This window comes from Oncorhynchus gorbuscha, linkage group LG05 (genome assembly GCF_021184085.1).
Source record: "Oncorhynchus gorbuscha isolate QuinsamMale2020 ecotype Even-year linkage group LG05, OgorEven_v1.0, whole genome shotgun sequence".
In the NCBI taxonomy this organism is placed as follows: Eukaryota; Metazoa; Chordata; class Actinopteri; order Salmoniformes; family Salmonidae; genus Oncorhynchus; species Oncorhynchus gorbuscha.
Genome location: NC_060177.1, coordinates 1,924,046 through 1,947,756, shown reverse-complemented (window position 1 = coordinate 1,947,756; position 23,711 = coordinate 1,924,046). Strand labels below are relative to the sequence as shown.

The following is a 23,711-nucleotide window of genomic DNA, read 5'->3' as shown; positions in this document are numbered from 1 at the left end:
AATGTAAAACAATGACTAAGTTAAACCGAAACACACTTTGGTACCAAAAGAGTTGTCTCTCCTGCCTGGTACTGCATTCTAACCACAGTACCAAGAGTGCCAACTCGTGTGGAAATGACCACGTCTCAACTGCTATGGGACTTCTGTGACGTTTCAGACCACCAGGTGCACGTTCAGCCTAGTCCACTGGATGGCGCTGTTTACCAACATACCGGTCACTTACTGTCCCAGACTTGAAACATTTACATTACATTTACATTTAAGTCATTTAGCAGACGCTCTTATCCAGAGCGACTTACAAATTGGTGCATTCACCTTATGACATCCAGTGGGACAGTCACTTAACAATAGTGCATCTAAAACTTAGGGGGGGTGGGGTGAGAGGGATTACTTAACCTATCCTAGGTATTCCTTAAAGAGGTGGGGTTTCAGGTGTCTCCGGAAGGTGGTGATTGACTCCGCTGTCCTGGCGTCGTGAGGGAGTTTGTTCCACCATTGGGGGGCCAGGGCAGCGAACAGTTTTGACTGGGCTGAGCTGGAGCTGTACTTCCTCAGTGGTAGGGAGGCGAGCAGGCCAGAGGTGGATGAACGCAGTGCCCTTGTTTGGGTGTAGGGCCTGATCAGAGCCTGGAGGTACTGAGGTGCCGTTCCCCTCACAGCTCCGTAGGCAAGCACCATGGTCTTGTAGCGGATGCGAGCTTCAACTGGAAGCCAGTGGAGAGAACGGAGGAGCGGGGTGACGTGAGAGAACTTGGGAAGGTTGAACACCAGACGGGCTGCGGCGTTCTGGATGAGTTGAAGGGGTTTAATGGCACAGGCAGGGAGCCCAGCCAACAGCGAGTTGCAGTAATCCAGACGGGAGATGACAAGTGCCTGGATTAGGACCTGCGCCGCTTCCTGTGTGAGGCAGGGTCGTACTCTGCGGATGTTGTAGAGCATGAACCTACAGGAACGGGCCACCGCCTTGATGTTAGGGTGTTGTCCAGGACCATCTAATCAGCGGAGAAAACAGAGATAATATATGCCATTTAGCAGACGCTTTTATCCAAAGCGACTTACAGTCATGCGTGCATACATTCTACGTATGGGTGGTCCCGGGGATCGAACCCACTACCCTGGCGTTACAAGCACCATGCTCTACCAACTGAGCTACACAGGACCACAATGATTGGAAAGGTGATACTCCAAGGACCCCAAGTATAGGTACTGTTTTTTATAGACGTTGCCAGGTTAAAACCCTTATATGAGTTCCCTCTGGTTCGTTCAGCCATTCCTATGGCGAAAATGAATGGGGAAAGATGATGGTTTTGGGAGAAACGCCCAAAAATAATGTCTGAGGTAAACACAGGCTTAAGAGATCTTATAGGGTTTGTTCTATGAGATAATATCAGTCAATTAACGTCACCATTATGAATTATGAAGTCAGAAATAGTGGTATATAGATGTTAGATGGGGGTATGTAATAGTGGTATATAGATGGTGGTATGTAATAGTGGTATATAGATGTTAGATGGTGGTATGTAATAGTGGTATATAGATGGTTCGTATGTAATAGTGGTATATAGATGGTTCGTATGTAATAGTGGTATATAGATGGTTCGTATGTAATAGTGGTATATAGATGGTTCGTATGTAATAGTGGTATATAGATGTTAGTTGGTGGTATGTATGACAAAGTACCACACAGCACAGTAGGTGGACACAGTACCACACAGCACAGTAGGTGGACACAGTACCACACAGCACAGTAGGTGGACACAGTACCACACAGCACAGTAGGTGGCGGCATGCACAAACAAAATGTGTGAATGCCATGATACCGAAGAAGAAGAAGAAGCAGCAGCTCTGGCAAAGATGTTTATGATTAATCCAAGATAGACCACACCCTGTCGTTTCCAATGGGGAAAAATGAGTCACAGTGGGCAGGCCATGCAAGGAGGGGGCAGAGCCAAGAACGAGGCAACGAGATCCTATTTGCTCGTTCTAGCAAATATTTGCATATTTCCGTTAGGGAACGCCTACTCTGTGAAGTGCTTGTGTGCAAAATCTCAATTAGCACATGCGCTCCTTCGAAACAACGCAAATGTTTTTTTTAAATGTTGGCAAAGGGTAAGGTCTACAAAACTTAGTCCACTCTGTTCGTAACAGATTGACGTTTTGGGAACAGAAAACTGTATTGATAATCAATTGTTTCATCGATGAGAACATTTGCAGAATTTCGACCAAAATCCATCTCTTTCCATCTTCTCCCACTACCGGCCACTGGGCTTCCTCTCACTACCATATTTGGTAGTGAGAGGAAACCCCCAAGCGGATGCTTCACATTTATACATCCGGTGAAATATCCGTCTCGTTATATTTGTGGCTCTGCGACGAAAGGCAAGAACGATGAATACTCTGCATCTGCAGAGACGCATCGCCGTAAATACTGTACGGACAATGCAGAAACCAGTTTGACCATAAATCAGCTTTGCTAAAAACGGCCAATCAGGAAAAAGCTAAACCCGGAAGTAATTTATCCAGCTGTTGGTGTGTGTGTGAGAGAAACAGAGAGAGAGAAACAGAGAGAGAGAAACAGAGAGAGAGAAACAGAGAGAGAGGAGATGGTGGTTGTTTGTGGCTTTCTTTGGGATTAAAATAATACACCGTATAATAATGTAACCGAAGACATAAATCCACGTCTGGTCTCGAACAAGGAACATTGTGGTAAGAAGAGACAGATGACGTTAAGTTAGTTTGACCAGTTAGCTTAGCTATGCTAACAGTGTTGTCATAGAAACAAACATCTTATAAACATCTTATAAACATCTTACAAACATCTTATAAACATCTTTCTGGTATTGTTATTGACAGTGTTGTCACAGATACAAACATCTTATAAACATCTTATAAACATCTTACAAACATCTTATAAACATCTTTTTGGTATTGTTATGCTAACCGGTTAGCAAGCTTTGATTTAGGTAGAAACAACTGTTGGTCAATTAGGGCAAAATAAACAATCGGTGTAACATGTTGTCAATGTTAACTAACGTTAATCTCGACTCGTGAAGACTGAAGACTTATTTGTTTGAATGATTTGCTGTAGTTACTAATTGTAGCTGGGTTTAGCTACTGTATTTGACCATTTTAATCCGTTTAGACACCCGCTGTTGTGAATGTTGTTGTGGGGAATAATCATGTTTCACACCACGAGTTACTAGTAACGTTGGCTACTAAAGAAACAATAATAAATATTCCTCAGAAAGTAGTGATCAAATGAATTGCTAGTAGATCAGATATGACCGGTGTTCTTCTCGTAACACAGTAAAACCAAAGAGACGATGTGGACTGGATCAGAACGATGTGGCATGTGTGAGTAGTCATAACCTGTCACTGACTATCAGAGCATGTAACAGCCTGCTAGTCTAGGCTATTTAAAGAGGGTATGGGTGTGACCCGTAGCCAGGCTTTTGTAGACAACATACCAGACCCGACTATTAGGAGATGAGTGAGTTTCCTCAACTGCAGAGGAAGGTGGAGCTTGACTGAATGATACCCGATACTACAGCCACGGTTGTGCTTGTTTCTCCACTCTTTGTTGTGTGGACAGCTGCACCTAGACACGACAACATCCTAAAAGGCTCCCCATTCCCTTTTATAGTGTCATTTGGGACGCACACTATGTTATTCATTCAGTCAAGCTCCACCTTCCTCTGCAGTTGAGGAAACTCACTCATCTCCTAATAGTCGGGTCTGGTATGTTGTCTACAAAAGCCTGGCTAGGGGGTCACACCCATACCCTCTTTAAATAGCCTAGACTAGCAGGCTGTTACATGCTCTGATAGTCAGTGAGGGGGTTATGACTACTCACACATGCCACATCGTTCTGATCCAGTCCACATCGTCTCTTTGGTTTTACTGTGGTCCTTCTGTAGCTCAGTTGGTAGAGCATGGCGCTTGTAACGCCAGGGTAGTGGGTTCGATCCCGGGACCACCCATACGTAGAATGTATGCACACATGACTGTAAGTCGCTTTGGATAAAAGCGTCTGCTAAATGGCATATATTATTATATTATTATTATTATTCAGGGCTCATTGTGACTCTTGGCGCCTAAATGCTCAGACTAGTTAACATTAAACCTGGCCTGGACCACATTATACACAAATGACACATTTGGCCTTTGGGCTTAAGTAGTTGAATGTGTTTGTACATCCAGACAGGGGTGTGGGAGAAAGCTACATGGCCACATGTGTGTTTATGTCCCCATCAGGGAAATATGCTGTTGTGGAAGGGATAGACGCCAGTGTGCAGATCTGGGTTGCATCTGTGGGAATACACACACACACACACACACACACACACACACACACACACACACACACACACACACACACACACACACACACACACACACACACACACACACACACACACACACACACACACACACACACACACACACACACACACACACACACACACACACACACACACACACACACTTGGCACTCCACCACCTCACATTGCTGACACATTTCCGTGGCTCGTGGTCTAACATGGTGTGTGTCTGCACAGGTATTTGGGCCTGGATGAGGTCTGGTAGCCAACCATGTTCCCCTGCTCCACCACAACACAGCAGACCAGAGGAGAGGAGTAGACAGACAGTACAATTCAATGTCATTGTGAAGAGGACACTGTGAGGTGAGTTACATATGGTTAGTGTGTTGTGGAGATGGCTATTAGACCTAGTTTAAATACTACTAGTTCTACACACCATACAGACAGAGGCTAGGGCTTCCTGTAGGCTGGGGCTTCCTGTAGGCCAGGGCTTCCTGTAGGCCAGGGCTTCCTGTAGGCTAGGGCTTCCTGTAGGCTAGGGCTTCCTGTAGGCTAGGGCTTCCTGTAGGCTAGGGCTTCCTGTAGGCTAGGGCTTCCTGTAGGCTAGGGCTTCCTGTAGGCTAGGGCCTCATGTAGCCCAGGTCTGGTGTCTGTCTACTACAGTTATGTAGGGGGTAACCTGTAGCCCAGGTCTGGTGTCTGTCTACTACAGTTATGTAGGGGGTAACCTGTAGCCCAGGTCTGGTGTCTGTCTACTACAGTTATGTAGGGGGTAACCTGTAGCCCAGGTCTGGTGTCTGTCTACTACAGTGATGTAGGGGGTAACCTGTAGCCCAGGTCTGGTGTCTGTCTACTACAGTGATGTAGGGGTAACCTGTAGCCCAGGTCTGGTGTCTGTCTACTACAGTGATGTCTGGGGGTAACCTGTAGCCCAGGTCTGGTGTCTGTCTACTACAGTGATGTAGGGGTAACCTGTAGCCCAGGTCTGGTGTCTGTCTACTACAGTGATGTAGGGGGTAACCTGTAGCCCAGGTCTGGTGTCTGTCTACTACAGTGATGTAGGGGGTAACCTGTAGCCCAGGTCTGGTGTCTGTCTACTACAGTGATGTAGGGGGTAACCTGTAGCCCAGGTCTGGTGTCTGTCTACTACAGTGATGTAGGAGGTAACCTGTGTTTGTATTTATCAGGATCCCCATTAGCCACTGCAAAAGCATCAGTTACTCTTCCATGGATCCACATGAAACATGACTTGATGCATAGTAGTTATTAGTCGAGGACTGAAATACATACATCTAAAACATCACACAGTCTACATGTTAGCACACACACACAATATCTAGGTCTAATACATAACACAGTGTAAATATGTATGCAATGGGACTGTGAAGAGACCTTTTGTGCAGTAAGGTGTTATTTTATCTGGTTGTATATAGTACCCTGAGTTACCTGGGTTAGCAAAGAGTTCCATGTAGTCATGGCTCGATTTTATACGGTGTGTTTCCCCGGCCTCTGTTCTGGACCCGGGGACTGTGAAGAGACCTCTGGTTGAATGTGTTGTACCGATGAGTGTCTGGACTGTGAAGAGACCTCTGGTTGAATGTCTTGTACCGATGAGTGTCTGGACTGTGAAGAGACCTCTGGTTGAATGTCTTGTACCGATGAGTGTCTGAACTGTGAAGAGACCTCTGGTTGAATGTCTTGTACCGATGAGTGTCTGGACTGTGAAGAGACCTCTGGTTGAATATCTTGTACCTGATGAGTGTCTGACCTGTGAAGAGACCTCTGGTTGAATGTCTTGTACCCGATGAGTGTCTGGACTGTGAAGAGACCTCTGGTTGAATGTGTTGTACCGATGAGTGTCTGGACTGTGAAGAGACCTCTGGTTGAATGTCTTCTACCGATGAGTGTCTGACCTGTGAAGAGACCTCTGGTTGAATGTCTTGTACCCGATGAGTGTCTGACCTGTGAAGAGACCTCTGGTTGAATGTCTTGTACCGATGAGTGTCTGGACTGTGAAGAGACCTCTGGTTGAATGTGTTGTACCGATGAGTGTCTGGACTGTGAAGAGACCTCTGGTTGAATGTCTTGTACCCGATGAGTGTCTGACCTGTGAAGAGACCTCTGGTTGAATGTCTTGTACCGATGAGTGTCTGACCTGTGAAGAGACCTCTGGTTGAATGTCTTGTACCCGATGAGTGTCTGACCTGTGAAGAGACCTCTGGTTGAATGTCTTGTACCCGATGAGTGTCTGACCTGTGAAGAGACCTCTGGTTGAATGTCTTGTACCAATTTGTACCAATTGCTTGAACGGGGAGTGTAGTAACATCGACACCTCGCACAAAGACCAATTAGTGATGTCTACATTTTAGTCATTAAGCAGACGAGAGGCTCTTATCCAGACTGACTTACCAAATTATCTGTACAAGGAGTGGTCCTCTGACGAGGTCAGATACCTAGGCTGTACTAGGAGTGGTCCTCTGACGAGGTCAGATACCTAGGCTGTACTAGGAGTGGTCCTCTGACGAGGTCAGATACCTAGGCTGTACTAGGAGTGGTCCTCTGACGAGGTCAGATACCTAGGCTGTACTAGGAGTGGTCCTCTGACGAGGTCAGATACCTAGGCTGTACTAGGAGTGATCCTCTGACGAGGTCAGATACCTAGGCTGTACTGGTGGCGATCCTCTGACGAGGTCAGATACCTAGGCTGTACAAGGAGTGGTCCTCTGACGAGGTCAGATACCTAGGCTGTACTAGGAGTGGTCCTCTGACGAGGTCAGATACCTAGGCTGTACTAGGGGTGGTCCTCTGACGAGGTCAGATACCTAGGCTGTACTAGGAGTGGTCCTCTGACGAGGTCAGATACCTAGGCTGTACTAGGGGTGGTCCTCTGACGAGGTCAGATACCTAGGCTGTACTAGGAGTGGTCCTCTGACGAGGTCAGATACCTAGGCTGTACTAGGAGTGGTCCTCTGACGAGGTCAGATACCTAGGCTGTACTAGGAGTGGTCCTCTGACGAGGTCAGATACCTAGGCTGTACTAGGAGTGGTCCTCTGACGAGGTCAGATACCTAGGCTGTACTAGGAGTGGTCCTCTGACGAGGTCAGATACCTAGGCTGTACTAGGAGTGGTCCTCTGACGAGGTCAGATACCTAGGCTGTACTAGGAGTGGTCCTCTGACGAGGTCAGATACCTAGGCTGTACTAGGAGTGGTCCTCTGACGAGGTCAGATACCTAGGCTGTACTAGGAGTGGTCCTCTGACGAGGTCAGATACCTAGGCTGTACTAGGAGTGGTCCTCTGACGAGGTCAGATACCTAGGCTGTACTAGGAGTGGTCCTCTGACGAGGTCAGATATCTAGGCTGTACTAGGAGTGGTCCTCTGACGAGGTCAGATACCTAGGCTGTACTAGGAGTGGTCCTCTGACGAGGTCAGATACCTAGGCTGTACTAGGAGTGGTCCTCTGACGAGGTCAGATACCTAGGCTGTACTAGGGGTGATCCTCTGACGAGGTCAGATATCTAGGCTGTACTAGGAGTGGTCCTCTGACGAGGTCAGATACCTAGGCTGTACTAGGAGTGGTCCTCTGACGAGGTCAGATACCTAGGCTGTACTAGGAGTGGTCCTCTGACGAGGTCAGATACCTAGGCTGTACTAGGAGTGGTCCTCTGACGAGGTCAGATACCTAGGCTGTACTAGGGGTGATCCTCTGACGAGGTCAGATACCTAGGCTGTACAAGGAGTGGTCCTCTGACGAGGTCAGATACCTAGGCTGTACTAGGGGTGGTCCTCTGACGAGGTCAGATACCTAGGCTGTACTAGGAGTGGTGCTCTGACGAGGTCAGATACCTAGGCTGTACTAGGGGTGATCCTCTGACGAGGTCAGATACCTAGGCTGTACTAGGGGTGGTCCTCTGACGAGGTCAGATACCTAGGCTGTACTAGGGGTGATCCTCTGACGAGGTCAGATACCTAGGCTGTACTAGGAGTGGTCCTCTGACGAGGTCAGATACCTAGGCTATACTAGGGGTGGTCCTCTGACGAGGTCAGATACCTAGGCTGTACTAGGGGTGGTCCTCTGACGAGGTCAGATACCTAGGCTGTACTAGGAGTGATCCTCTGACGAGGTCAGATACCTAGGCTGTACTAGGAGTGGTCCTCTGACGAGGTCAGATACCTAGGCTGTACTAGGAGGTGATCCTCTGTACTAGGGGTGATCCTCGAGGTCAGATACCTAGGCTGTACTAGGGGTGATCCTCTGACGAGGTCAGATACCTAGGCTGTACTAGGAGTGGTCCTCTGACGAGGTCAGATACCTAGGCTGTACTAGGAGTGATCCTCTGACGAGGTCAGATACCTAGGCTGTACTAGGGGTGGTCCTCTGACGAGGTCAGATACCTAGGCTGTACTAGGGGTGGTCCTCTGACGAGGTCAGATACCTAGGCTGTACTAGGGGTGGTCCTCTGACGAGGTCAGATACCTAGGCTATACTAGGAGTGGTCCTCTGACGAGGTCAGATACCTAGGCTGTACTAGGAGTGGTCCTCTGACGAGGTCAGATACCTAGGCTGTACTAGGAGTGGTCCTCTGACGAGGTCAGATACCTAGGCTGTACTAGGAGTGGTCCTCTGACGAGGTCAGATACCTAGGCTGTACTAGGAGTGGTCCTCTGACGAGGTCAGATACCTAGGCTGTACTAGGAGTGGTCCTCTGACGAGGTCAGATACCTAGGCTGTACTAGGAGTGGTCCTCTGACGAGGTCAGATACCTAGGCTGTACTAGGAGTGGTCCTCTGACGAGGTCAGATACCTAGGCTGTACTAGGAGTGGTCCTCTGACGAGGTCAGATACCTAGGCTGTACTAGGAGTGGTCCTCTGACGAGGTCAGATACCTAGGCTGTACTAGGAGTGGTCCTCTGACGAGGTCAGATACCTAGGCTGTACTAGGGGTGATGCTCTGAGGTCAGATACCTAGGCTGTACTAGGGGTGATGCTCTGACGAGGTCAGATACCTAGGCTGTACTAGGGGTGATCCTCTGACGAGGTCAGATACCTAGGCTGTACTAGGGGTGATGCTCTGAGGTCAGATACCTAGGCTGTACTAGGGGTGATCCTCTGAGGTCAGATACCTAGGCTGTACTAGGGGTGATCCTCTGAGGTCAGATACCTAGGCTGTACTAGGGGTGATCCTCTGAGGTCAGATACCTAGGCTGTACTAGGGGGTGATCCTCTGACGAGGTCAGATACCTAGGCTGTACTAGGAGTGATCCTCTGACGAGGTCAGATACCTAGGCTGTACTTAACCCACATATAGTTGTGATAGTAGATGTTGTTGCTGTGGTGACCAGCACTGAAACTAGGCTAGTTGTTGCTGTGGTGACCTGCATTGACACTAGGCTAGTTGTTGTTGTGGTGACCTGCACTGACACTGGGCTAGTTGTTGCTGTGGTGACCTGCACTGACACTAGGCTAGTTGTTGTTGTGGGAACCAGGCAGCAGGTGCTGGTCAGCGGAACCAGGCTGCAGGTGCTGGTCAGCGGAACCAGGCTGCAGGTGCTGGTCAGCGGAACCAGGCTGCAGGTGCTGGTCAGTGGAACCAGGCAGCAGGTGCTGGTCAGTGGAACCAGGCAGCAGGCGCTGGTCAGCGGAACCAGGCAGCAGGCGCTGGTCAGCGGAACCAGACAGCAGGCGCTGGTCAGTGGAACCAGGCAGCAGGCGCTGGTCAGTGGAACCAGACAGCAGGTGCTGGTCAACAGAACCAGACAGCAGGTGCTGGTCAGCAGAACCAGACAGCAGGCAGTAAGCAGGTGCTGGTCAGCGGAACCAGGCAGCAGGCGCTGGTCAGTGGAACCAGGCAGCAGGTGCTGGTCAGCAGAACCAGACAGCAGGCAGTAAGCAGGTGCTGGTCAGCGGAACCAGGCAGCAGACAGTAAGCAGGTGCTGGTCAGCAGAACCAGGCAGTAAGCAGGCGCTGGTCAGCGGAACCAGGCAGCAGGCGCTGGTCAGCGGAACCAGGCAGCAGGCGCTGGTCAGTGGAACCAGGCAGCAGGTGCTGGTCAGTGGAACCAGGCAGCAGGCGCTGGTCAGTGGAACCAGGCAGCAGGTGCTGGTCAGCAGAACCAGACAGCAGGCAGTAAGCAGGTGCTGGTCAGCGGAACCAGGCAGCAGACAGTAAGCAGGTGCTGGTCAGCAGAACCAGGCAGTAAGCAGGCGCTGGTCAGCGGAACCAGGCAGCAGGCGCTGGTCAGCGGAACCAGGCAACAGGCGCTGGTCAGTGGAACCAGGCAGCAGGCGCTGGTCAGCGGAACCAGGCAGCAGGTGCTGGTCAGCGGAACCAGGCAGCAGGTGCTGGTCAGCGGAACCAGGCAGCAGGTGCTGGTCAGCGGAACCAGGCAGCAGGTGCTGGTCAGCAGAACCAGGCAGTAAGCAGGTGCTGGTCAGCGGAACCAGACAGTAAGCAGGCGCTGGTCAGTGGAACCAGGCAGCAGACAGTAAGCAGGCGCTGGTCAGCAGAACCAGACAGCAGACAGTAAGCAGGCGCTCCTCAGCAGAACCAGGCAGCAGGCGCTGGTCAGTGGAACCAGGCAGCAGGTGCTGGTCAGCGGAACCAGGCAGCAGGTGCTGGTCAGCGGAACCAGGCAGCAGGTGCTGGTCAGTGGAACCAGGCAGCAGGTGCTGGTCAGCGGAACCAGGCAGTAAGCAGGTGCTGGACAGCGGAACCAGGCAGTAAGCAGGTGCTGGTCAGTGGAACCAGACAGTAAGCAGGCGCTGGTCAGTGGAACCAGGCAGCAGACAGTAAGCAGGCGCTGGTCAGCAGAACCAGACAGCAGACAGTAAGCAGGCGCTGGTCAGCAGAACCAGGCAGCAGACAGTAAGCAGGTGCTGGTCAGCAGAACCAGGCAGCAGACAGTAAGCAGGCGCTGGTCAGCAGAACCAGGCAGTAAGCAGGCGCTGGTCAGCAGAACCAGGCAGTAAGCAGGCGCTGGTCAGCAGAACCAGGCAGCAGGGCTCTAATTCTCTATTCTGGGCCCTGTGCTTTGTGAGTTGAGAGTTAAAGGTTGACTCACCTCTGGGTGTATGACTGATGTTTTAGGGAGACCGAGAGAAGCTTCAGAAGGATTTATTCAACGATTCTACCACATTCAGTCCAAATAAAGCCCAATAGTTTGCCTGTGGTCCTGTTGTTAATGGACTTGACAGCACAGCAAGGGTGGAACACTATTTTGTGGAGCTGTGAAATAGACTATTGGTAAATGACTATTTCTGATGCCTTTTCTCTCCGTCTCTGTCCTCCCCTTCCTTCCAGTGCAGGATGCAGTCTTCAGGCCACCGGCAGCGCGACACAGAGCAGCACCAACCCCTGCTGTCAGCTGACGATGACCCTGAGGCTGGGGCAGGTCCTCTGTGTCCTCCGGCTGACCAGGACGGCCTGTGGTTTATCCAGGACGGCTGTGGTATAGTCTGTGGTGTGGTGACCTGGTTGTTGGTCCTCTACGCTGACTTTGTGGTCAATCTGGTGATGCTGCTGCCAAACAAGAGCTTGTGGTACTCCGTGATCAACGGAGCGCTGTTTAACTTCCTGGTCGTCATGGCGCTGGCCTCGCATCTACGGGCCATGCTGTCAGACCCGGTGAGAAGTTGGAGGGGTGGGGAGGGAGCAGACGGAAGGGGAGGAAGGAGAGACAAGACCAGGGGGAGGAAGGAGAGACAAGACCAGGGGGAGGAAGGAGAGACAAGACCGGAGGGAGGAAGGAGAGACAAGACCGGGGGAGGAAGGAGAGACAAGACCGGGGGGAGGAAGGAGAGACAAGACCGGGGGGAGGAAGGAGAGACAAGACCGGGGGAGGAAGGAGAGACCAGGCGGTGGGAGGAAGGAGAGACCAGGCGGTGGGAGGAGAGAGGAGAGAGAGAGACAAGGCGGTGGGAGGAAGGAGAGAGAGAGACCAGGCGGTGGGAGGAGAGAGAGAGAGAGACAAGGCGGTGGGAGGAAGGAGAGAGAGAGACAAGGCGGTGGGAGGAAGGAGAGAGAGAGACCAAGCGGTGGGAGGAAGGAGAGAGAGACCAAGCGGTGGGAGGAAGGAGAGAGAGAGACCAGGCGGTGGGAGGAAGGAGAGAGAGAGACCAGGCGGTGGGAGGAAGGAGAGAGAGAGACCAGGCGGTGGGAGGAAGGAGAGAGAGAGACCAGGTGGTGGGAGGAAGGAGAGAGAGAGACCAGGCGGTGGGAGGAAGGAGAGAGAGAGACCAGGCGGTGGGAGGAAGGAGAGAGAGAGACCAGGCGGTGGGAGGAAGGAGAGCGAGAGACCAGGCGGTGGGAGGAAGGAGAGAGAGAGACCAGGCGGTGGGAGGAGAGAGAGACCAGGCGGTGGGAGGAGAGAGAGACCAGGCGGTGGGAGGAAGGAGAGAGACCAGGCGGTGGGAGGAAGGAGAGAGACCAGGCGGTGGGAGGAGAGAGAGAGAGAGAGACCAGGCGGTGGGAGGAAGGAGAGAGAGACCAGGCGGTGGGAGGAAGGAGAGAGAGAGACCAGGCGGTGGGAGGAAGGAGAGAGAGACCAGGCGGTGGGAGGCTCTGGTCATTGGAGAGGTTGTCAACTTCCTCGCTGTCATGGCCCTGGCATCGCACCTCAGAACGATGAGACGTCTGTCTCTGTGAGGACGGGGGGGGGTGACTCTCCCTGCTCTCTGGGTGAAGGAGAATGTCTCCTGGGAGGACACATGAGCAGCTGTCTGAGGGGGAGAGGGAGACTGACAAGTGACTGACTGACTAGTGCTGTAGGGACAGACTGACTGACTGACTATGTTTCCTTCCCTCAGGGTAAAGACTATATAGATTGATGTTTCCTCAGGGTAAAGACTATATAGATTGATGTTTCCTCCCCTCAGGGTAAAGACTATATAGATTGATGTTTCCTCCCCTCAGGGTAAAGACTATATATATTGATGTTTCCTCAGGGTAAAGACTATATAGATTGATGTTTCCTCAGGGTAAAGACTATATAGATTGATGTTTCCTCAGGGTAAAGACTATATAGATTGATGTTTCCTCCCTTCAGGGTAAAGACTATATAGATTGATGTTTCCTCAGGGTAAAGACTATATAGATTGATGTTTCCTCAGGGTAAAGACTATATAGATTGATGTTTCCTCAGGGTAAAGACTATATAGATTGATGTTTCCTCAGGGTAAATACTATATAGATTGATGTTTCCTCAGGGTAAAGACTATATAGATTGATGTTTCCTCAGGGTAAAGACTATATAGATTGATGTTTCCTCAGGGTAAAGACTATATAGATTGATGTTTCCTCAGGGTAAAGACTATATAGATTGATGTTTCCTCAGGGTAAAGACTATATAGATTGATGTTTCCTCAGGGTAAAGACTATATAGATTGATGTTTCCTCAGGGTAAAGACTATATAGATTGATGTTTCCTCAGGGTAAAGACTATATATATTGATGTTTCATCAGGGTAAAGACTATATAGATTGATGTTTCCTCAGGGTAAAGACTATATAGATTGATGTTTCCTCTCCTCAGGGTAAAGACTATATAGATTGATGTTTCCTCAGGGTAAAGACTATATAGATTGATGTTTCCTCAGGGTAAAGACTATATAGATTGATGTTTCCTCAGGGTAAAGACTAGGTTGTTTCATGTATAGAATAGATAGGACATTGAATAGTCTCTGAAGTCTGTTTGTGTCTGTCGTGTTCTGATGTCGGTCTGACCCCTCCCGTCAGGGGGCGGTTCCTAAGGGCAACGCCACCAAAGAGTACATGGACAGTCTGCAGCTGAAACCTGGAGAGGTCATCTATAAATGTCCCAAGTGTTGCAGCATCAAGCCACAGAGGGCTCATCACTGCAGGTAGACACCATGACAGAGATGGTACAGATATCTATAGATACATACTGCAGGTAGACACCATGACAGAGATGGTACAGATATCTATAGATACATACTGCAGGTAGACACCATGACAGAGATGGTACAGATATCTATAGATACATACTGCAGGTAGACACCATGACAGAGATGGTATAGATATCTATAGATACGTATCACATCAAGACACAGAGGGCTCATCACTGCAGGTAGACACCATGACAGAGATGATATAGATATCTATAGATACATACTGCAGGTAGACACCATGACAGAGATGATATAGATATCTATAGATATATACTGCAGGTAGACACCATGACAGAGATGATATAGATATCTATAGATACATACTGCAGGTAGACACCATGACAGAGATGGTATAGATCTCTATAGATACGTATCACATCAAGACACAGAGGGCTCATCACTGCAGGTAGACACCATGACAGAGATGATATAGATATCTATAGATACATACTGCAGGTAGACACCATGACAGAGATGATATAGATATCTATAGATACATACTGCAGGTAGACACCATGACAGAGATGGTATAGATATCTATAGATACGTATCACATCAAGGCACAGAGGGCCCATCACTGCAGGTAGACACCATGACAGAGATGATATAGATATCTATAGATATATACTGCAGGTAGACACCATGACAGAGATGGTATAGATATCTATAGATACATACTGCAGGTAGACACCATGACAGAGATGGTATAGATCTCTATAGATACATACTGCAGGTGAGGGATACTCAGTGGCTTAAGGTGTCCGCATGCTTCCCAGACGAAACAGTTTGTGCATACAGTACCAGTCAAAACCTTTATAACACCTACTCATTCAAGGGTTTTTCTTTATTTTTACTATTTTCTACATTGTAGAATAATAGTGTTGACATCAAAACTATGAAATAACACATATGGAATCATGTAGTAACCAAAAATGTGTTAAACAAATCTAAATATATTTTAGATTCTTCAAAGAAGCGACCCTTTGCCTTTGCCTGATGACAGCTTTGCACACTCTTGGCATTCTCTCAACCAGCTTCATTAGGTAGTCACCTGGAATGCATTTCAATTTTAACAGGTGTGCCTTGTTACAAGTTCATTTGTGGAATTTCTTTCCTTCTTAATGCGTTTGAGCCAATCAGTTGTGTTGTGACAAGAAGTTAGCCCTATTTGATAAAAGACCAAGTCCATATTATGGCAAGAACAGCTTAAATAAGCAAAGAGTAATGACAGTCCATCATTACTTTAAGACATGAAGGTCAATCAATAAGGAATATTTCAAGAACTTTTAAAGTTTATTCAAGTGCAGTCGCAAAAATCATCAAGCACTATGATGAAACTGGCTCTCATGAGGACCGCCACAGGAAAGAAAAACCCAGAGTTACCTCTGCTGCAGAGGATAAGTTCATTAGAGTTACCAGCCTCAGAAAATGCAGATAAATGCTTCAGTTCAAATAACAGACACATCTCAACATCAACTGTTCAGAGGAGACTGAGTGAATCAGGCCTTCATTGTCGAATTGCTGTAGAGAAACCACTACTAAAGGACACCAATGAGAAGAAGAGACTTGCTTGGGCCAAGTAACACGAGCAATGGACATTTAGACTGGTGGAAATCTGTCCTTTGGTTTGATGTGAGATTTTTGGTTCCAACCAATGTGACTTTGTGAGACGCAGAGTAGGTGAACGGATGATCTCCGGATGTGTGGTTCCCACCGTGAAGCATGGAGGAGGAGGTGTGATGGTGCATTCTGCAGTGATACACCATCCCATCTGGTTTACGCTTAGTGGGACTATCATTTGTTTTTCAACAGGACAATGACCCAACACACCTCCAGGCTGTGTAAGGGCTATTTGACCAAGAAGAAGAGTGATGGAGTGCTGCATCAGATGTCCTGACCTCCACAATCACCCGACCTCAACCCAATTGAGATGGTTTGGGATGAGTTGGACCGCAGAGTGAAGAAAAGCAGCCAATAAGTGCTCAGCATATGTGGGATCTCATTCAAGTCTGTTGGAAAAGCATTCCAGGTGAAGCTGGTTGAGAGAATACAAAAAGTGTGCAAAGGCTGGCTATTTTGAAGAATCTCAAATATGAAATATACTTAGACTTGTTTTACACTTTTTTTGGTTACCACATGACTCCATATGTGTTATTCCATAGTTTTGATGTCTTCACTATTATTCTACACTGTAGAAAATAGTAAAACACTCATTCAGGGTTCACTTACACACACACACCACCACACCACACACACACACACACACACAGGTTACAGAGAGAGCACAGCAGGTAAGGGAAGAGCCTGACAAACCAACTGGCTCACACCGTCTTAACACTGGTTAGGCCAATAGCTCCTCTAGTTAATGTCCATTACTCCTTCTAGTTGGGGTTCAACTTGTCTTTACCATCTAATACATTGTGTGTGTGTCACTGCATGTATTGGCTACTGTCTGTCACCTTGATGTTTGTACAGTCATATAATCACACATTTCTTCCAGGGTCTTTGTCAAAGGAATTAATGTAGGTTTTCCATCTCCCCTCTCCTCGCCTGCAGTATCTGTAAGCGCTGTATCCGTAAGATGGACCACCACTGTCCCTGGGTCAACAACTGTGTCGGGAGAAGAACCAGCGCTTCTTTGTGCTCTTCACTGTAAGTACCTGATGTCAGGTCCTACCATACCTCAGTGTAGGTGGATCCTTCCTGACTGTACCTCATTATGTCAAGTCCTACCATACCTCAGTGTAGGGGGGATCCTTCCTGACTGTACCTCATTATGTCAGGTCCTACCGTACCTCAGTGTAGGGGGGGATCCTTCCTGACTGTACCTCAGTGTAGGGGATCCTTCCTGACTGTACCTCATTATGTCAAGTCCTACCGTACCTCAGTGTTGGGGGGATCCTTCCTGACTGTACCTCATTATGTCAGGTCCTACCGTACCTCAGTGTAGGGGGGAGTCCTTCCTGACTGTACCTCAGTGTAGGGGGAGTCCTTCCTGACTGTACCTCAGTGTAGGGGGATCCTTCCTGACTGTACCTCATTATGTCAGGTCCTATCATACCTCAGTGTAGGGGGGGATCCTTCCTGACTGTACCTCATTATGTCAGGTCCTATCATACCTCAGTGTAGGGGGGGATCCTTCCTGACTGTACCTCATTATGTCAGGTCCTATCGTACCTCAGTGTAGGGGGGGATTCTTCCTGACTGTACCTCATTATGTCAGGTCCTACCGTACCTCAGTGTAGGGGGGAGTCCTTCCTGACTGTACCTCAGTGTAGGGGGGAGTCCTTCCTGACTGTACCTCAGTGTAGGGGGGATCCTTCCTGACTGTACCTCATTATGTCATGTCCTACCATAGCTCAGTGTTGGGGGAGTCCTTCCTGACTGTACCTCAGTGTAGGAGGGAGTCCTTCCTGACTGTACCTCAGTGTAGGAGGGAGTCCTTCCTGACTGTACCTCATTATGTCAGGTTGTACCATACCTCAGTGTAGGGGGAATCCTGTAGGGGGGAATCCTGAGAGCTGTGGTGTCTGACTAGAGCTGTGGTGACTGACTATTGCTTACATTAATGTCCAGCAAGTGATGTTTATCTATCCCAGCGTCTGTGTGGGTAATACCCTTTATTCACTGTTTTCTCTCTTGCCCTCTTCCTCTCCACCTCTCTTTCTGTCTCTCTCTCTCTTTCTCTCCACCTCTCTTTCTGTCTCTCTCTCTCCATCTCTCTCTCTCTCCATCTCTCTCTCTCTCTCTCTCTCTCTCTCTCTCTCTCTCTCTCTCTCTCTCTCTCTCTCTCTCTCTCTCGCTTCCTATCCACCTCTATTTCTCTCTCTTTCTCTCTCTCTCTCTCTTCCTCTCCACCTCTCTTTCTCTCTCTCTCTCTCTCTTTCCCACCTCTCCATTCCTCTCTTTACCTCCTTCCTCTATCCCTCTCCTTTCTCTGACACTATAATTACCCTCTCTCCTCCCGTCCTCCTCCTCCCTCTCTCCTTCCTCTCTCCTCCCGTCTCTCCTCCTCCCCTCTCCTTTCTCTGACTCTATAATTACCCTCTCTCCTCCCGTCTCTCCTCCCTCTCTCCTTCCCCTCTCCTCCCGTCTCTCCTCCTCCCTCTCTCCTTCCCCATGCCTCCCTTATCTCCTTCTCCTCTCCTCCCGTCTCTCCTCCCTCTCTCCTTCCCCATGCCTCCCTCTCTCCTTCCCCTCTCCTCCCGTCTCTCCTCATCCCTCTCTCCTTCCCCATGCCTCCCTCTCTCCTTCCCCTCTCCTCCCGTCTCTCCTCCTCCCTCTCTCCTTCCCCACTCCTCCTGTCTCTCCTCCCGTCTCTCCTCCTCCCTCTCTCCTTCCCCACTCCTCCCCTCCTCCCGTCTCTCCTCCCGTCTCTCCTCCTCCCTCTCTCCTTCCCCACTCCTGTCTCTCCTCCTCCCTCTCTCCGTCCCCATGCCTCCTGTCTCTCCTCCTCCCTCTCTCCTTCCCCACTCCTCCTGTCTCTCCTCCCGTCTCTCCTCCTCCCTCTCTCCTTCCCCACTCCTCCCGTCTCTCCTCCCGTCTCTCCTCCTCCCTCTCACCTTCCCCACTCCTCCTTTCTCTCCTTCTCCCTCTCTCCTCCCGTCTCTCCTCCTCCCTCTCTCCTTCCCCACTCCTCCCCTCTCTCCTCCTGTCTCTCCTCCTCCCTCTCTCCTTCCTTCAGATGTACATAGCTCTGATCTCGGTCTACGCCCTCTGCCTCAGTTTCCTACAGTTCTACAGCTGTGTCAATGACCAGTGGAATGGTAGGCTACTGTTTACTGCTACATTCACTGTGGTAGGCTACTGTTTACTGTTATCTTCTACATTCACTGTAGGCTACTGTTTACTGTTTACATTCACTGTGGTAGGCTCTTTACATTCACTGTAGGCTACTGGCTACATTCACTGTGGTAGGCTACTGTTTACTGCTACATTCACTGTGGTAGGCTACTGTTTACTGTTACATTCACTGTGGTAGGCTACTGTACATTCACTTACTACATTCACTGTGGTAGGCTACTGTTTACTGTTTACTTCTACATTCACTGTGGTAGGCTACTGTTTACTGTTATCTTTACATTCACTGTGGTAGGCTACTGTACATTCACTGTTAGGCTACTGTTTACTCTACATTCACTGTGGTAGGCTACTGTTTACTGCTACTGTTTACTTCTACATTATAGGCTACTCTACATTCACTGTGGTAGGCATTCACTGTGGTAGGCTACTGTTTACTGCTACATTCACTGTTAGGCTACTGTTTACATTCACTGTGGTAGGCTACTGTTTACTGCTACATTCACTGTGGTAGGCTACTGTTTACTTCTACATTCACTGTGGTAGGCTACTGTTTACTGTTACATTCACTGTGGTAGGCTACTGTTTACTGCTACATTCACTGTGGTAGGCTACTGTTACATTACTGTTTACTTACTTCTACATTCACTGTGGTAGGCTACTGTTTACTGCTACATTCACTGTGTAGGCTACTGTTACATTCACTGTGGTAGGCTACTGTTTACTGTACATTCACTGTGGTAGGCTACTGTTTACTGTTACATTCACTGTGGTAGGCTACTGTTTACTCACTACATTCACTGTGGTAGGCTACTGTTTACTTTACATTCACTGTGGTAGGCTACTGTTTACTGTTACATTCACTTACTGTTACATTCACTGTGGTAGGCTACTGTTTACTGTTACATTCACTGTGGTAGGCTACTGTTTACTTACATTCACTGTGGTAGGCTACTGTTTACTTCTACATTCACTGTGGTAGGCTACTGTTTGTTTACTGCTACATTCACTGTGGTAGGCTACTGTTTACTGTTACATTCACTGTGGTAGGCTACTGTTTACTCTACATTCACTGTGGTAGGCTACTGTTTACTGTTTACTGCTACATTCACTGTGGTAGGCTACTGTTTACTTCTACATTCACTGTGGTAGGCTACTGTTTACTGCTACATTCACTGTAGGCTACTGGCTACATTCACTGTGGTAGGCTACTGTTACATTCACTGTGGTAGGCTACTGTTTACTGTTACATTCACTGTGGTAGGCTACTGTTTACTGTTACATTCACTGTGGTAGGCTACTGTTTACATTCATTCACTGTGGTAGGCTACTGTTTACTGTTACATTCACTGTGGTAGGCTACTGTTTTACATTCACTGTGGTAGGCTACTGTTACATTCACTGTGGTAGGCTACTGTTTACTGTTACATTCACTGTGGTAGGCTACTGTTACATTACATTCACTGTGGTAGGCTACTGTTTACTGCTACATTCACTGTGGTAGGCATTCACTGTGGTAGGCTACTGTTTACTGCTACATTCACTGTGGTAGGCTACTGTTACTGTGGTAGGCTACTGTTACATTCACTGTGGTAGGCTACTGTTTACTGTTACATTCACTGTGGTAGGCTACTGTTACATTCACTGTGGTAGGCTACTGTACATTCACTGTGGTAGGCTACTGTTATTCACTGTGGTAGGCTACTGTTTACTGTTACATTCACTGTGGTAGGCTACTGTTTACTTACATTCACTGTGGTAGGCTACTGTTTACTGCTACTGTTACATTCACTGTGGTAGGCTACTGTTTACTGTGGTACATTCACTGTGGTAGGCTACTGTTTACTGCTACTGTTACATTCACTGTGGTAGGCTACTGTTTACTGTGGTAGGCTACTGTTACATTCACTGTGGTAGGCTACTGTTTACTTACATTCACTGTGGTAGGCTACTGTTACATTCACTGTGGTAGGCTACTGTTACATTCACTGTGGTAGGCTACTGTTTACTTACATTCACTGTGGTAGGCTCACTGTTACTGTTACATTCACTGTGGTAGGCTACTGTTTACTGTTACATTCACTGTGGTAGGCTACTGTTACATTCACTGTGGTAGGCTACTGTTTACTGCTACATTCACTGTGGTAGGCTACTGTTTACTGCTACATTCACTGTGGTAGGCTACTGTTTACATTCACTGTTAGGCTACTGTTACATTCACTGTGGTAGGCTACTGTGGTAGGCTACTGTTACATTCACTGTGGTAGGCTACTGTTTACTAGGCTACTACATTCACTGTGGTAGGCTACTGTTTACTGCTACATTCACTGTAGGCTTACTGTTACATTCACTGTGGTAGGCTACTGTTTACATTCACTGTGGTAGGCTACTGTTACATTCACTGTGGTAGGCTACTGTTTACTTACATTCACTGTGGTAGGCTACTGTTTACTGTTACATTCACTGTGGTAGGCTACTGTTACATTCACTTTAGGCTACTTTACATTCACTGTGGTAGGCTACTGTTTACTTACATTCACTGTGGTAGGCTACTTTACATTCACTGTGGTAGGCTACTGTTTACTGCTACATTCACTGTGGTAGGCTACTGTTACATTCACTGTGGTAGGCTACTGTTTACTGTTACATTCACTGTGGTAGGCTACTGTTTACTTACATTCACTGTGGTAGGCTACTGTTACATTCACTGTGGTAGGCTACTGTTTACTGTTACATTCACTGTGGTAGGCTACTGTTTACATTTACATTCACTGTGGTAGGCTACTGTTTGTTACATTCACTGTGGTAGGCTACTGTTACATTCACTGTGGTAGGCTATTCACTGTGGTAGGCTACTGTTTACTGTTACATTCACTGTGGTAGGCTACTGTTTACTGCTACATTCACTGTGGTAGGCTACTGTTACATTACTGTGTAGGCTACATTCACTGTGGTAGGCTACTGTTTACTGCTACTGTTACATTCACTGTGGTAGGCTACTGTTTACTGTTACATTCACTGTGGTAGGCTACTGTTTACTGTTACATTCACTGTGGTAGGCTACTGTTTACTGTTACATTACTGTTAGGCTACTGTTACATTCACTGTGGTAGGCTACTGTTTACTGTTACATTCACTGTGGTAGGCTACTGTTACATTCACTGTGGTAGGCTACTGTTTACTGTTACATTCACTGTGGTAGGCTACTGTTTACTGCTACATTCACTGTGGTAGGCTAGGCTACTGTTACATTCACTGTGGTAGGCTACTGTTTACTGCTACATTCACTGTGGTAGGCTAGGCTACATTCACTGTGGTAGGCTACTGTTACATTCACTGTGGTAGGCTACTGTTTACTGTTACATTCACTGTGGTAGGCTACTGTTTACTGTTACATTCACTGTGGTAGGCTACTGTTTACTTTACATTCACTGTGGTAGGCTACTGTTTACTGTTACATTCACTGTGGTAGGCTACTGTTTACTGTTACATTCACTGTGGTAGGCTACTGTTACATTCACTGTGGTAGGCTACTGTTTACTGTTACATTCACTGTGGTAGGTTTACTGCTACATTCACTGTGGTAGGCTACTGTTTACTGTTACATTCACTGTGGTAGGCTACTGTTTACTGCTACATTCACTGTGGTAGGCTACTGTTTACTGCTACATTCACTGTGGTAGGCTACTGTTTACTGCTACATTCACTGTGGTAGGCTACTGTTACATTCACTGTGGTAGGCTACTGTTTACTGTTACATTCACTGTGGTAGGCTACTGTTTACTTCTACATTCACTGTGGTAGGCTACTGTTACATTCACTGTGGTAGGCTACTGTTTACATTACATTCACTGTGGTAGGCTACTGTTTACTGCTACATTCACTGTGGTAGGCTACTGTTTACTGTTTACATTCACTGTGGTAGGCTACTGTTTACTGCTACATTCACTGTGGTAGGCTACTGTTTACTGCTACATTCACTGTGGTTTACTGTTACATTCACTGTGGTAGGCTACTGTTTACTGCTACATTCACTGTGGTAGGCTACTGTTTACTGCTACATTCACTGTGGTAGGGTTACTCACTGTTAGGCTACTGTTACATTCACTGTGGTAGGCTACTGTTTACTTACATTCACTGTGGTAGGCTACTGTTACATTCACTGTGGTAGGCTACTGTTACATTCACTGTGGTAGGCTACTGTTTACTGCTACATTCACTGTGGTAGGCTACTGTTTACTGCTACATTCACTGTGGTAGGCTACTGTTACATTCACTGTGGTAGGCTACATTCACTGTGGTAGGCTACTGTTTACTGCTACATTCACTGTGGTAGGCTACTGTTTACTGTTACATTCACTGTGGTAGGCTACTGTTTACTGTTACATTCACTGTGGTAGGCTACTGTTTACTGTTACATTCACTGTGGTAGGCTACTGTTACATTCACTGTGGTACATTCACTGTGGTAGGCTGTTTACTGTTACATTCACTGTGGTAGGCTACTGTTACATTCACTGTGGTAGGCTACTGTTTACTGTTACATTCACTGTGGTAGGCTACTGTTTACTTACATTCACTGTAGGCTAGGTTACATTCACTGTGGTAGGCTACTGTTACATTCACTGTGGTAGGCTACTGTTTACTTCTACATTCACTGTGGTAGGCTACTGTTACATTCAC

At 47.9% G+C, this 23,711-nt stretch overlaps 1 pseudogene; it reads left to right on the top strand.

Annotated features, from left to right (window-relative positions):
• Positions 1-2,364: 2,364 nt before the first annotated feature.
• LOC124035363 overlaps positions 2,365-23,711 on the top strand; it is a 44,766-nt pseudogene continuing 23,419 nt past the window's right edge.